This window comes from Lissotriton helveticus, chromosome 12, assembly GCF_964261635.1.
Source record: "Lissotriton helveticus chromosome 12, aLisHel1.1, whole genome shotgun sequence".
Taxonomy (NCBI): Eukaryota; Metazoa; Chordata; class Amphibia; order Caudata; family Salamandridae; genus Lissotriton; species Lissotriton helveticus.
This window is the reverse complement of record NC_136073.1, coordinates 127,145,382-127,159,215: the sequence shown is the minus strand read 5'-3', so window position 1 is coordinate 127,159,215 and position 13,834 is coordinate 127,145,382. Positions and strand designations below refer to the sequence as shown.

The following is a 13,834-nucleotide window of genomic DNA, read 5'->3' as shown; positions in this document are numbered from 1 at the left end:
CGGGCTGCTGGGCCTCACAAAAAGCATAATAAAAATCACATTCTCGGCTCCGATGCGCAGCCTTCTTGCGTCATTTCAGTGCGTGTCATCTTAGCCCGGGCAGAGGAGGCGACGGGGGGGGCTGAAGCCCGGTGAGCCCAATGGGTGTTGCGCGCCTGGGACCAGGTACCCTCAATGTGCACCGGTGGCCAAAATCTCCATCGTGAGAGATTGTGCTAATGTGAAAGTCAGGGGCGGAAGAGGTGCAAGGAACTTGGGGGCATATTAGCAAGGGCAATATCGCCGCTTTAGCAGGACTTTTCCCCGCTAAAGCGGCAATATTTTTATCGCCCTATTAGCAAGCTGTCGCTAACAGCAGTTAGCGACAGCTAATAGGCGATAGCTACAGGTTTGGGGCCCGCTTTGCATGTCAGCGATATTTATCGCTAATAACATGCAAAGTGGGCGTACCCAACCTGTTAGCGACTGAAAGCAGTCGCTAACACAGCTATCGCCTATTAACAAGGCAGGCAAAGCAATAAAAAAAATTGTGCTAAGCGCGATTACTGCCAGATCCTAACACCTGCTCAGACCATGACTTAACCTGTATAGCCAATGGGAGGTGGATATTCAGGTTAAGTCCCCATTAGCGGTAATGCCTGAATATCACTGGATTTCCAGGGATATTCACGCATTGAGCCGCTATCGCCGGATATTTTATCGCATTAGAGATAACCGTTGCTAATAGCACATTATCTTTGCGATAATATCCGGCGATAGGCGGCAATAAAAAAAATGCGCTAAGCGCATTTAGTGATAATTAGCACTATTTGTTGCTAATATGCCCCTTGGTTTTCATAGATGATATCCAAATTTATTTTTAAAAATAATTTTGATGGTTACGATTAGTGGCGACAAAATGCAAAACGTGAATCTTTCCAATTCAAAACAAAATCACTGGCATAATGAATTTTCCACTACACACATTGGTATTCTACTAAACGGATTTTGAGGAATTTTGGAAGATGTAACATTTTTTACACATGTTGGGGAGCTTGCGCCCTCCCCACCCCCACTGCAAACCACCATGAAACACCATGAACTATTAAGTGCAAAGCACAAATCAGCAACATTTTGTCAAAATGGAAATAAGCAAATTGTCAAATCTTTGTCAAAAAGAAACAAAAACCATCCCCAGCTGCCAATGATGAAAAGTGTTAAAGAAAGCAGGATGATGCAAACATAACAAAGTTTCTCTGGGGCATATTATCAAGGGTGGGGATAGTGAATTTTCGCCGCTTTAACGTCCGTTTTCGGCTGCTAAGCGGCCACAATGTGTACCAACCATGACCTATGGGGCTGAAATTTGGGGCCATATAAATTTGAAAAGTGTCCAGGCCGAAGAAAACAGATTTTGTAGGAGACTCTTGGGCCTACCAATTTCATCGTCCACCTTTGTATGCCATAATGAGTTAAGAATGCCATACTTGGAGGATTACATTAGGTCCCGTCCTGTTCTGTTTTGGCTACAGGTTTGGAAAAACCCAGCAGCCACTTTAACAAGGGAGATTTTGGCTGATTGCCTAAAATGTGATAAGGGCGGTGATATCCTTTGGTTGGCCCAAGTACGGGCAAATTTGACTGCGGTCAATCTTGACCACATTTTTAATAATCCTGAGCAACTAGAAGGAATTGATGGAAATACTATCCGTAAAGTTTTATATAAATATTACGGGGATGTAAGATATGCACAGGAATCCGCCAAAGTATCCGTGAAACATTATATTTTAATGACAGGCGAGTACGGATCTCCTTTGTGCTCTCCAATTAGTTATCTCTTAAGAGATATTACACGCTGGGAGCAAAGTCTTCTGTTTCGTCTCAGATCAGGCTCAATAAAGTATCTGTTGTGCTTCCCTATAGGTTATCAACCTAATATTAAGAATTAGGTTTACCCATGTGGTAACTTAGGGAAACAGTCTATGTTACATCTTTTGTTCTTTTGCTCTTTTCATCAAAATTACAGTATGCAGTTATTGATACCGTTTTTCAGGGCAAAGGGCACAACGGATTTTAAGGCTGCATACAAAATTATTCTCCAGCATAAAGATGATGATATAAAATACCGAGTGTGCACTTTCCTGAAAATGGCCATCCGCTCACGTTCTTCTATGAATTGATGATTGCTGGACTAGGCTGTACTATATGTACTTTTGGGATTTTGTATTGCTTGTATTTATATTTTGCACTATGCACATTTGCACTTCTATTCAATGCTGCTAATTGCAACCTATTTGAGATTCGAGATTTAATGACTTGCCCGTTCCTAGCTGCTCTTCCGTGAAGTATTTGCACTTTGCACACTGTCACTTTAACATCTTCATGATATCAAAGTTATGGATAACTTAGTAATATTTTAACTTATTAGTTTTAATGATGAGTTTTATTCTAATATTTTAATGATGATGGACTATGTATGTGATTATGAGTAATGTTTGTACTTTTTATGGATAGGTGCATATCCGAATAAAGATTAATGAATCTGAATGGCTAAGAGCATTTTGTCGCTAATGCCTGAATATCGCTGTATTTTCAGCGATATTCACGCATTTCGCCGCTATCACCGGAAAGTGTATCGCTTTGGAGATAAACGTTGCTAATAGCACATTATCTCAGCGATAAATTCGGGCGATGCACAGCAATAAAAAAATTGTTGCTGAGCCTATTTAGCGATAAATATTGCTACTTGTTGGTAATATGCCCCCCTGTTCGATGTCTAGGTCTTATAAATAACCATGCAGCCAAGACAGCCTGAAAGCACTTCGAAGGAGAGCAGATGAGGCAACGAGAGACGAAAACAGCTCGAAAGACAGAGAAGAGGCTGCAGAATCTGATAAATTAAAGGCCATTGACAACTGGAAAGAATGAGGATCGTGCTGAGGCCCAACATTACAGTAACTACCACAGCGCCCTCTGCTGTTATGCAAGAGAAGTATCCAACAAAGAGTTAAGGTGTAATGAGAAGCAGTGTAAGGGCCAGGGTACAACAGGGGTCGGACTGCATTATAGGCAGGGCCACTGGAATTATGAGGCAGGGGAGCACCATGATTTTAAAACAAAGATTGCTGCAACGACCACAAATCCATGCAGTCTTCTACACCTTGTAAAACAATTCTACTGAGTGTACTTACAAATTCAAAACTGCACCAACTTGCAAAGGTGCCAGTTTTCTACCTATCTTATTCGAAAATGGGGGGCAATTTTATTTTAGTGTCTGGGACTATTTTCTGTCATGTGTGACCCTGATGGTCCTGGAAATATTACACAGGATGGGCCATTATTACATAGCTCACGAGGGGCCAGAGCTCACTACTTCGGTTGCTCAGTACATCTCAAACTCTTGAAAATAAAAAAAAAGCATAAAAACTATATAGCTGACAGTGGTTTATTTACGCCTAGCAATTTATAAGTATCATGTTTGTTCCACTGGAATCCATATCAAATTGCCCCGTATTCATTTTTAAGTGAAGTAGTGTTTGTTGAATTAAAATAGAGTTTTAACTACCAGATTACAATTCAAAGTGTAAAAGTACATGTCTGTGACCTCGACGTGATTTGAACACGCAACCTTCTGATCTGGAGTCAGACGCGCTACCGTTGCGCCACGAAGTCAGCTGCTCATAGGTGCTCGGGATATTTGTAAAGATGTAAGAAACACGGGCAAATATGAAATTTGTTATGGTGACGACTTTTTGCTTTTGAAGAATAAAGCAAGAAAGTACTCAATAAACGTTACCCGCAAGTAAATATTGATAAAGTCTAAATGGTATCATTAAATTATTCGGGATAGTCCTATTAGGCACTATCCGATTTGATAGGTAATTCAACTCTTATTTTTAAGGCACTTCTGCCTTTACGTGAGACACATAAACGTGCTTTGCTGTTGACGCTGCTGTTATATGACCCTGCCAAGTGTGACAGACTGTGACAAAACACAATTCTCGCAGCGCGCAAGAGCAGACATTTGTCACGCAAGTCAGCCGAGATCCCATCATCTAGCTGACAGAGTTGCACTCCTGGAGTGCACCGAGGCAGAGCTCCGCCCCTCGGACTGTAAGTGCCCGTAGCTTTGTTATGGTGTCGCTCTGTTTCCCTGTCACTTGATTAGCGGGAGTGTCACGCATAATCCCAAGGGACGATTCCGGAGTAAATTGTGTCAATGGTCATCACTCAGCTACCCTGAACCAGTGTCAGGCAATGCCGCCCCTAATGGCCCAGCTTGGCGGACAGACATCATGTGCCCGCACTCTGATTCAGCGAGTGAACATTATATTCGATTTTCCGTATCATGCTGCCACATGTCAAATCAGATTTACAGACATTAGAAGGCAGTGCTCACTGCATTACTTTTTCACTTTGAATAATGGTTGATGCCTCCTGGCATTATGAATTTTCAAATGTTGTCTCTCATTTCATCCCAAGTTTGACAATTCTCTGTGCTCAAGGAGCGCCAAGACACCTCCGTGAAGTCGCTGCTCCTTCTAGGCACAAGGCCTCCTATGCTTTTCAGTCCCGTACAACTCTTCTCTATTGTCTGTAGGGCGTGGCTCCAGGAACATCACAAAGTACCCTGTTAATAGTGCAGCAGGTGCAGTGACACCGGTGTCAATGGGGTTGAAAAGCCCATGACACCCCCAATTACTGATATTTACTACCTAACTAGAGACATAGGTGCATTTCCTTTGCTTGCATTATGGGCACCAGGTACCCTCAAAGCACCAGTGGCCAAGATCTCCATTGCGAGGGATTGCGCAAATGTGCAAGTCAGGGGAGGGAGAGCTACAAGGAATTTGGTTTTGATAGATGATATCAAAACATATTAAAAAAAAAATAATTAGATGGTTAGAATTAGTGGCGACGAAATGCAAAACGTGTATCTTTCCAATGGAAAACAAAACCACTGGCATAATGAATTTGCCACTACACATAGTGTTATTCTACTCAACGGAATTTGAGGAATTTTGGAAAATGTAAATTTTTTTACACATGTTGGGAAGTTTGCGCCCTCCCAACCCCCACCTCAAACCACCACAAAACACCATGAACTATCAAGTGCAAAGCACAAATCAGCAACATTTGTCAAAATGGAAATAAGTAAATTGTCAAATTTTTCTCAAAAATAAACAAAAACATCCCCAGCTGCTAATGATGAAAAGTGTTAAAGAAAGCAGGATTGTGCAAACATAACAAATATACCCTGTCCCATGCCTAGATCTTTAATATTCATGCAGCCAAGACAGCCCGAAAGCACTTCGAAGAAGAGCAGATGAGGCAATGAGAGACGAAAACCAGCTCGAAAGACAGGGAAGAGGCTGCAGAATCTGATAAATTACAGGCCAATGTCAACTCGATCTGTGAAAGTCTGGGTGGGCTCCCCAGGGGGCCATGGGGAGGATGGAGTGGAGTCTCTCTTCTCTAGTATACGCCGCCTGCGCTTGTAAAAAATATTCTGTGAGTGAACCTGGGGGAGGCCATTTTCTTTGTGCAGAACAGGGTCTCCAGCCCTTGTGTTGTCTATAGAGTCCTCCTGGTGGGTCTCAAGCTCCAGGGCAGTGTTTGTTTCTCTTCACCAGTCTTCAGACATCTGACACTGGGTTCTGCACTTATACACAGTGGTCAACGGGCGCCAAGGCACGCGTCAAGGCCACCAGTCCTGGTCTTTAGCCAGCGGCACTTTGAAGGTTAAGACTTCCTGGCTCATGGTTTTAATGGGAACAATGAAAGTACCAGGCCCAGAATGAAACATAGGGTTCTCTAGAAAGCCTCAGGTGGCAGAAGGTGCGGCAGAGGGCACCGCGACACTGGGCAGTAATCTTTCTGACCCTCAACTTCAGCTTTCTCTCCACCCACAGCAAAGATTCCATGTGCATTTTCCTCACATTGTACTTTTATTGCACTCATTTCCTCTTGATATCCCTCACATTCTATGCTTCTTTCCTGTACTTATGCATGTATAGAAGGATGTTTCTATCTGCTGGATTATATCAAGTGCAAACTTAACCGGAGATCAATGGAGAGCTTTGTATCATAACGTGGCGGAAAATTGGGAATGCGAAGAGGGAATATATTCTACCAAAAACAAGGTTATTCTTGTTACACCTCAGAGGTCTCAGAGTGTCCCAGGTCCATCAGGAGTAGCTCTTCCAGTCTACTGTGTTTCTCTGTGTTCTGGGACTTGTGTTCCTGTTTGCCACATCATAAATCCAGGCCACAAGTCCCAGATTTAAAAAACACAAGCCTGTGCTGGAGGAGCGACTCAAGCTTGGACCCTGGGAACGTGAGAAGTCTAAAAGTTCATTAGGGCTGAGAGAGAAGAGAGGTCCCTTGTCCCTGACATGTCATGGCTCCACTAGTCACACACTGTCTCTGGGCTTCAGTGCTTATATTGGCTCAGACACAGTCACGTGACACTGATCCTGCACTAGTGCACCTGTCAACGCTGGTTTCTTAAATAAAATCAATTAGAAGGATCTTTCTTTGAGAGTGAAGATTATTCATCTGAATAACACTCACCGAGCAAATGCAGAAGCAACGCCTCACACCTGAACTATGAGCACAGACAGATATACCCTTTTCAAGGAATGGAAATGTACCCAAGAGTTTGGGTCTCAAGCAATAAAGGCTTTTACTCATGCATTAAACATATACAAACTCCCTCCTAGTGCAGCTGACAATACTAGCAGAACAGCGAATTCTTCTCACTGCAGATGCAATCTTGAGAAACATTGACAATGAGAACTTGGTATCTCACTCCCTTCCTTCTTATGCCATCAGCAGCTGAGCTCTACAAAATCCCATTTTAAGTGTTATCTCCGGAAGGCCATGTATATGTTAATGCTGCAACAATGCACTCACATGGTTGATACAAGAAGGAGTTGGTTTAGTTTCCTAATGTTGGCCTACCTGCTCACAATTTCCTGCACTTGGCCCTGCGCGCCAACCATACCACTCAATGTTATTTCAACCCTCACTTCTTTCTGAAATTCGTATTTCCTTTTAATTTCTTCATACAGAGCTGAGTCTTAATCTTGTTCACGGTATGCAGACGGAATATCGAGTTGGTAAATGTCGACTTGCACAAATAGCGAGTTGGAAATATCGTGACACAGAAACATCGACAGCAAGAATATCGTGGTCAAGAATATCGACTTAAGGTAAGAAATATCGTTTTTAAAAATATAGAAGTCATTTACAAATCGTTTGCAAAAATATAGTTATTTAAAATTTCGATTTTTTAATTAGTGTTATGCATTTTAAATGTATGTGATCTATTGTTTTTGTATAAGTATTGTTTTTGTTTTTTAATATATGGTTTATATTTTTAGTAGTTATCAATTTTATTTTACTTAAATTTTGAGTTTTTTTGTTCCGTAGCCATTCGTGGTTTTATAGGGTAATAGGGTGGGAAGTAAATTAAGTATGATACATTTTTTTTAAAAAAATGTAGTAATATTTATTTAATTTAGATTTCATAGTGTTCATTGTGGGAAGTAATTTATTATTGATTAATTATTGATTGGTTTAAATACATATTACTTAATTATTGGTAATTAATTATGGTAATCGTGTTATTTTTTAGAAGCAGGTTGTGAAGTTTATAGGGAGTAAGTGTGGTAAGTAATTTATTTTTAATTAATTAATAACTATTTGTTAATTAATGGTAATTAATTAATTAAAATTTAAATATGGCAATTATGTCATTAATTTAAGATGTGAGTTTAGGGGTTTATAGTGGTAAAGGGTGAGAACTAATTTATTTTTAGTTAATTATTAAGTAGTTGTTAATTGATATTAATTTATTATTTTAAGATTAATTATGGAAATAGTGTAATGATTTTTAGGTGTGGGTTGTGGGGTTTATAGGGGTAGAGGGAGGAAAGTAGTGTATGTTTAATTAATTAATAATTCATTTTGGTTTTATAGGGGTAACATTTGGGGAGAAAATTAATTTTTATCTGTTTTAATTTGTTTTTAATGAATAATATTTCTTTAATTGATAGTTAATTATTTTAATCATGGAGGTACTTTTTTAAATTTGGATGTGTGTTGTGAAATGTGCAGTGCTATAGGGTAGGAAATAAAAAAAGATTACATTTATGGAACAATTAATGTTTTTGTTTATAAATAATTTCTAATTAAAAATAGTAATTTCTTGGTAAATTATTTTAAAATGTATTTAATACAATTTTTCCAGGTATTTGTCAAATCTAAATATATATATTTTTAAATCTTTGTATATATTTTTCAAAATTCGTTATTAAATATTTTGTGTTGGTTATATTTTGTTTGTTTTTAATTTTGAACTGACTGGAGTGGGAATATGAATTTTTACCCCTCCGCTATCTAACACTTTCCCTACTGTTACCCCTCTGCTATCCAACAATTTTCCCTAGTGTTGCACTAACTGGAGTGGGGATAGAATTTTCTACCCCTCCGCTATCCAACACTTTCCCTACTGTTGCACTCACTGGAGTGGGAATAGTAAATTTTACCCCTCCACGATCGAACACTTTCCCTACTGTTGCACTCACTGGAATGGGAATAGTAATTTTGATTCCTACACTATCCAACACTTTCCCTACTGTTGCACTCTCTGGAGTGAGAATAATAATTGTTACCCCTCCACTATCCAGCACTTTCCCTATTGTTATACTCACTGGATTGGGAAAAGTCTTTTTTACCCCCTGCTATCCAACACTTTCTCTACTGTTGCACTCACTGGAGTGGAAATAGTAATTTTTACCCCCACGCTATCCAACACTTTCCCTACTGTTGCACTCACTGAAGTGCAAATAGTATTTTTTACACCTCCGCTATCCAACACTTTCCCTACTGTTTCACTCACTGGAGTGGGAATAGTAATTTGTACCCCTCCGCTATTCAACATTTTCCCTACTGTTGCACTTGCTGGAGTGGGAATAGTAATTTGTATTCCTCCGCTATTTTTTTATTTTATTTATTTATTTATTAAGCTTGTAGAGCGCGACAGCTACCCAAAAAGGGTTTCCCGGCGCTATTAGAAACATGAGCAGTATGACGCAGAAAGCCAGAAGGTTACTGATTGAAAAGCCAGGTTTTAATGGATTTACGGAAACAACCATAACAGTTTTCTGAACGAATGTCAAGGGGAAGAGAATTCCAGAGTCTGGGACCTAGGAAAGAAAGGACCTGCCGCCCATGCTTGAGTATTTATATTTAGGCAGGCAGAAGAGAATTTGAGAGGAAGAACGAAGCGTGCGTGCAGGAGAATAAGTTTTAACAAGAGTTTGCAGATATCTGGGAACGTTCCCAGTCTTTATTTTGTGCATATAACTCAAGGCTTTGAATTTTACTCGACTCTCCATTCTAAGCCAGTGGAGGTCTCGGAGGCACCCTGAGATGTGTTCATTTTTCTTACAGCCGCGGAGTAGACGTGCAGCAGCATTTTGGACCAATTGGAGGTGCCTTGTAACTGCCTTGGTAGCCCCCAGGTAGAGTATGTTTCCATAATCCAACCGAGAGGTCACCAAGGCATTAATTACAGATCTCTGGGTATCCTTAGGCAACATCCAGAAGATTTTCTTTAACCAGCGCAGAATAGTGAAGCTACTGTTGCTCTAACTGGAGTGGGAATCATATTTTTTCACCCCTCCGCTATCCAACACTTTCCCTACTGTTGCACTCACCGGAGTTGGAATAGTAATTTTTACCCCTCTGCTATCCAACACTTTACCTACTGTTGTACTCACTGGAGTGGGAATAGTAATTGTTACCCTCTGCTATCCAACACTTTCCCTACTGTTACACTTACTGGAATGAGAATAGTAATTTGTATTCGTATGCTATCCAACACTTTCCATGCTGTTGCTCTCACTGGAGTGGGATTAATAATTTTTACCCCTCTGTTATCCAACACTTTCCCTACTGTTGTACTCATTGGAGTGGGAAAAGTAGTTTTTTACCCCTTTGCTATCCAACATTTTCACTACTATTCCTCTCACTGGAGTGGGAATAGTACTTTTTATTCTTACACTATCCAACACTTTCCCTACTGTTGCACTCACTAGAGTGGGAATAATAATTTTTACCCCTCCGCTATCCAACAGTTTCCGTACTGTTGCACTAACTGGAGTGGCAATAGTCATTTTTACCCCTCCGCTATCCAACACTTTCCCTACTGCTGTACTCACTGGAGTGGGAATAGTGTTTGTCACCCTCTGCTATCCAACACGTACCGTACTGTTGCACTCACTGGAGTGGGTGTCGTAATTTTTACCCCTCAGCTATCCAACACTTTACATACTGTTGCGCTCACTGGAGTAGGAATAGTATTTAATACCCCTCCGCTATGCAACACTTTCCCTACTGTTGCACTCACTGGAGTGGGAATAGAAATTTTTACCCCTTCGCTATCCAACACTTTCCCTACTGTTGCACTCACTGAAGTGGGAATAGTATTTTTTACTCCTCCGCTATCCAACACTTTCCCTACTGTTGCACTTACTGGAGTTGAAATAGTAATCTGTATGCCTCCGCTATCCAACGCTTTCCCTATTGTTGCACTCGCTGGAGTGGGAATAGTAATTTGTATTCCTCCGCTATCCAACAGTTTCCCTACTGTTGCTCTAACTGGAGTGGGAATAGTAATTTTTGACCCCTCTGCTATCCAACACTTTCCATACTGTTGCACTCACTGGAGTTGGAATAGTAATTTTTATCCCTCTGCTATCCAACACTTTCCCCACTGCTGCTCTAACTGGAGTGGGAATAGTAATTTTTTACCCCTCCGCTATCCAACACTTTCCCTACTGTTGCACTCACTGGAGTTGGAATAGTCATTTTTACCCCTTTGCTATCCAACACTTTCCCTACTTTTGTACTCACTGGAGTGGGACTAGTAATTGTTACCCTCTGCTATCCAACACTTCCCTACTGTTACACTCACTAGAATAAGAATAGTAATCTTTATTCCCACGCTATCCAACACTTTCCGTAATGTTGCTCTCACTGGAGTGGGATTAATAATTTTTACCCCTCTGCTATCCAACACTTTCCCTACTGTTTTACTCACTGGAGTGGGAAAAGTAGTTGTTTACCCCTTTGCTCTCTAACATTTTCACTACTGTTCCACTCACTGGAGTGGAAATAGTACTTTTTATTCTTACGCTATCTAACACTTTCCCTATTGTTGCACTCGCTGGAGTGGGAATAGTAATTTGTATTCCTCCGCTATCCAACAGTTTCCCTACTGTTGCTCTAACTGGAGTGGGAATAGTAATTTTTTACCCCTCCGCTATCCAACACTTTCCCTACTGTTGCACTCACTGGAGTTGGAATAGTAATTTTTACCCCTCTGCTATCCAACACTTTCCCCACTGTTGCTCTAACTGGAGGGGGAATAGTAATTTTTTACCCCTCCGCTATCCAACACTTTCCCTACTGTTGCACTCACTGGAGTTGGAATAGTCATTTTTACCCCTTTGCTATCCAACACTTTCCCTACTTTTGTACTCACTGGAGTGGGACTAGTAATTGTTACCCTCTGCTATCCAACACTTTCCCTACTGTTACACTCACTAGAATAAGAATAGTAATCTTTATTCCCACGCTATCCAACACTTTCCGTACTGTTGCTCTCACTGGAGTGGGATTAATAATTTTTACCCCTCTGCTATCCAACACTTTTCCTACTGTTTTACTCACTGGAGTGGGAAAAGTAGTTTTTTACCCCTTTGCTCTCTAACATTTTCACTACTGTTCCACTCACTGGAGTGGAAATGGTACTTTTTATTCTTACGCTATCTAACACATTCCCTACTGTTGCACTCTCTGGAATGGGAATAGTAATTTTTACCTCTTCGCTATCCAACACTTTCCCTACTGTTGTCCTCACTGGAGTGGGAATAGTATTTTTTAACCCTCCGCTATCCCACACTTTCCCTACTGTTGCACTTACTGGAGTGGGAATAGTCATTTTTACCCCTCCGCTATCCAACACTTTCCCTACTGTTGCACTCACTGGAGTGGGAATAGTAATTTTTATTCCTCTGCTATCCAACAGTTTCCCTACTGTTGCACTAACTGGAGTGGGAATAGTGATTCTTACCCCTCCGCTATCCAACACTTTCCCTACTGTTGTACTCACTGGAGTGGGAATAGTGTTTGTTACCCTCCGCTATCGAACACGTTACCTACTGTTGCACTCACTGGAGTGGGTGTCGTAATTTTTACCCCTCAGCTATCCAACACTTTACCTACTGTTGCACTCACTGGAGTAGGAATAGTATTTTATACCCCTCCGCTATCCAACACTTTCCCTACTGTTGCACTCACTGGAGTGGGAATAGTAATTTTTACCCCTCCGTTATCCAACACTATCCCTACTGTTGCACTCACTGGAGTGGGAATAGTTATTTTCTACCCCTCTGCTATCTAACACATTCCCTACTGTTGCACTCACTGGAGTGGTATTAATAATTTTTACCCCTCCCCTATCCAACACTTTCCCTACTGTTGCACTCACTGGAGTTGGAATAGTAATTTTTACCCCTCTGTTATCCAACACTATCCCTACTGTTGCACTCACTGGAGTTGGAATAGTTATTTTCCACCCCTCTGCTATCCAACACATTCCCTACTGTTGCACTCACTGGAGTGGTATTAATAATTTTTACCCCTCCGCTATCCAACACTTTACCTACTGTTGCACTCACTGGAGTTGGAATAGTCATTTTTATTCCTCCGCCATCCAACACTTTACCTACTGTTTCACTCACTTAAGTGGAAAATTTAAGTTTAAAGACTTTTAAATAGGTTAATGTTTTCATTTATAATACATATTTTTTATTAGCGTTTATGTTATTGGTGTATGTCTATATATATATATATATATATATATATATATATATATATATATATATATATATATATATATATATACATATATACACTGGAAAAAAACATAGGTTTAACACTCGTTATAGTTAGGAATTAGCATTTAAAAAACCTTTGAAATTCACTGAAAAAACCATAGGTTTCACACCAGTTATAGTTAGCTGGACATTTTACTCATACAAAACCATTGAAATTCCCACGTTATAGTTAGTTGGACTCACTATAACTTGCGCGCCCGCAATCCACTGCTGATGATGTCTCATATTACGTCATTCATGACATGGTCAGTGACATCACTGATGACATCACTGATGACATCTCAAATGACATCACTGATGACATCTCAAATGACATCACTGATGACATCACTGATTACATCATCCAGTAAATGTGTGTTCCTGTAAATTTTAAATTAAAAATGTTTTAACATATTGTTGAATGAGTGTATGTATGAGTGTTTGGATAATGGATTTAGTAGGTGCGTGACTGACTGTATGAGTGGGAGATTAAATGTGTCTTACTGAATGCATGGGTTAGTGACTAAAGTGTTAGAATGTGTGCATCATTATGTCTGTTGTTGTGTAACCTGCTGCATGTATTGATTAGTAGCTATATGACTGGCTATATGGGTTAATGATTGATAACCCAAGTATTTGTATGTGAGGGTGAGTGTGAGTGGAGGTGGATGGGAGGTGTGTGACTCTGGATAGATGTGTGAGCAGTTGATTCACTTGGTGTATGGGTTCAATAGTGCATGAGGAAACAGTTGTATAGGCGGTTTACTGTGTGCATGGGTGTGTTGGTGACTGAATGGATATCTCAGTGCTACATGTCCAAGTAAGTACATATGTAAAACACAGTGCATGTGAGAGTTGTCATATATAAATGACTATATATAACAGCCTGTGATTGCATAAGTGAC

The 13,834-nt window shown here is 40.3% G+C and overlaps 1 non-coding gene across 1 annotated transcript; it reads right to left on the bottom strand.

The window, feature by feature from the left end:
• Positions 1-3,579: 3,579 nt before the first annotated feature.
• On the bottom strand, positions 3,580-3,651 carry TRNAW-CCA (transfer RNA tryptophan (anticodon CCA)). The gene has a single exon. It is a non-coding gene; the product is annotated as a tRNA-Trp (tRNA).
• Positions 3,652-13,834: the final 10,183 nt, after the last annotated feature.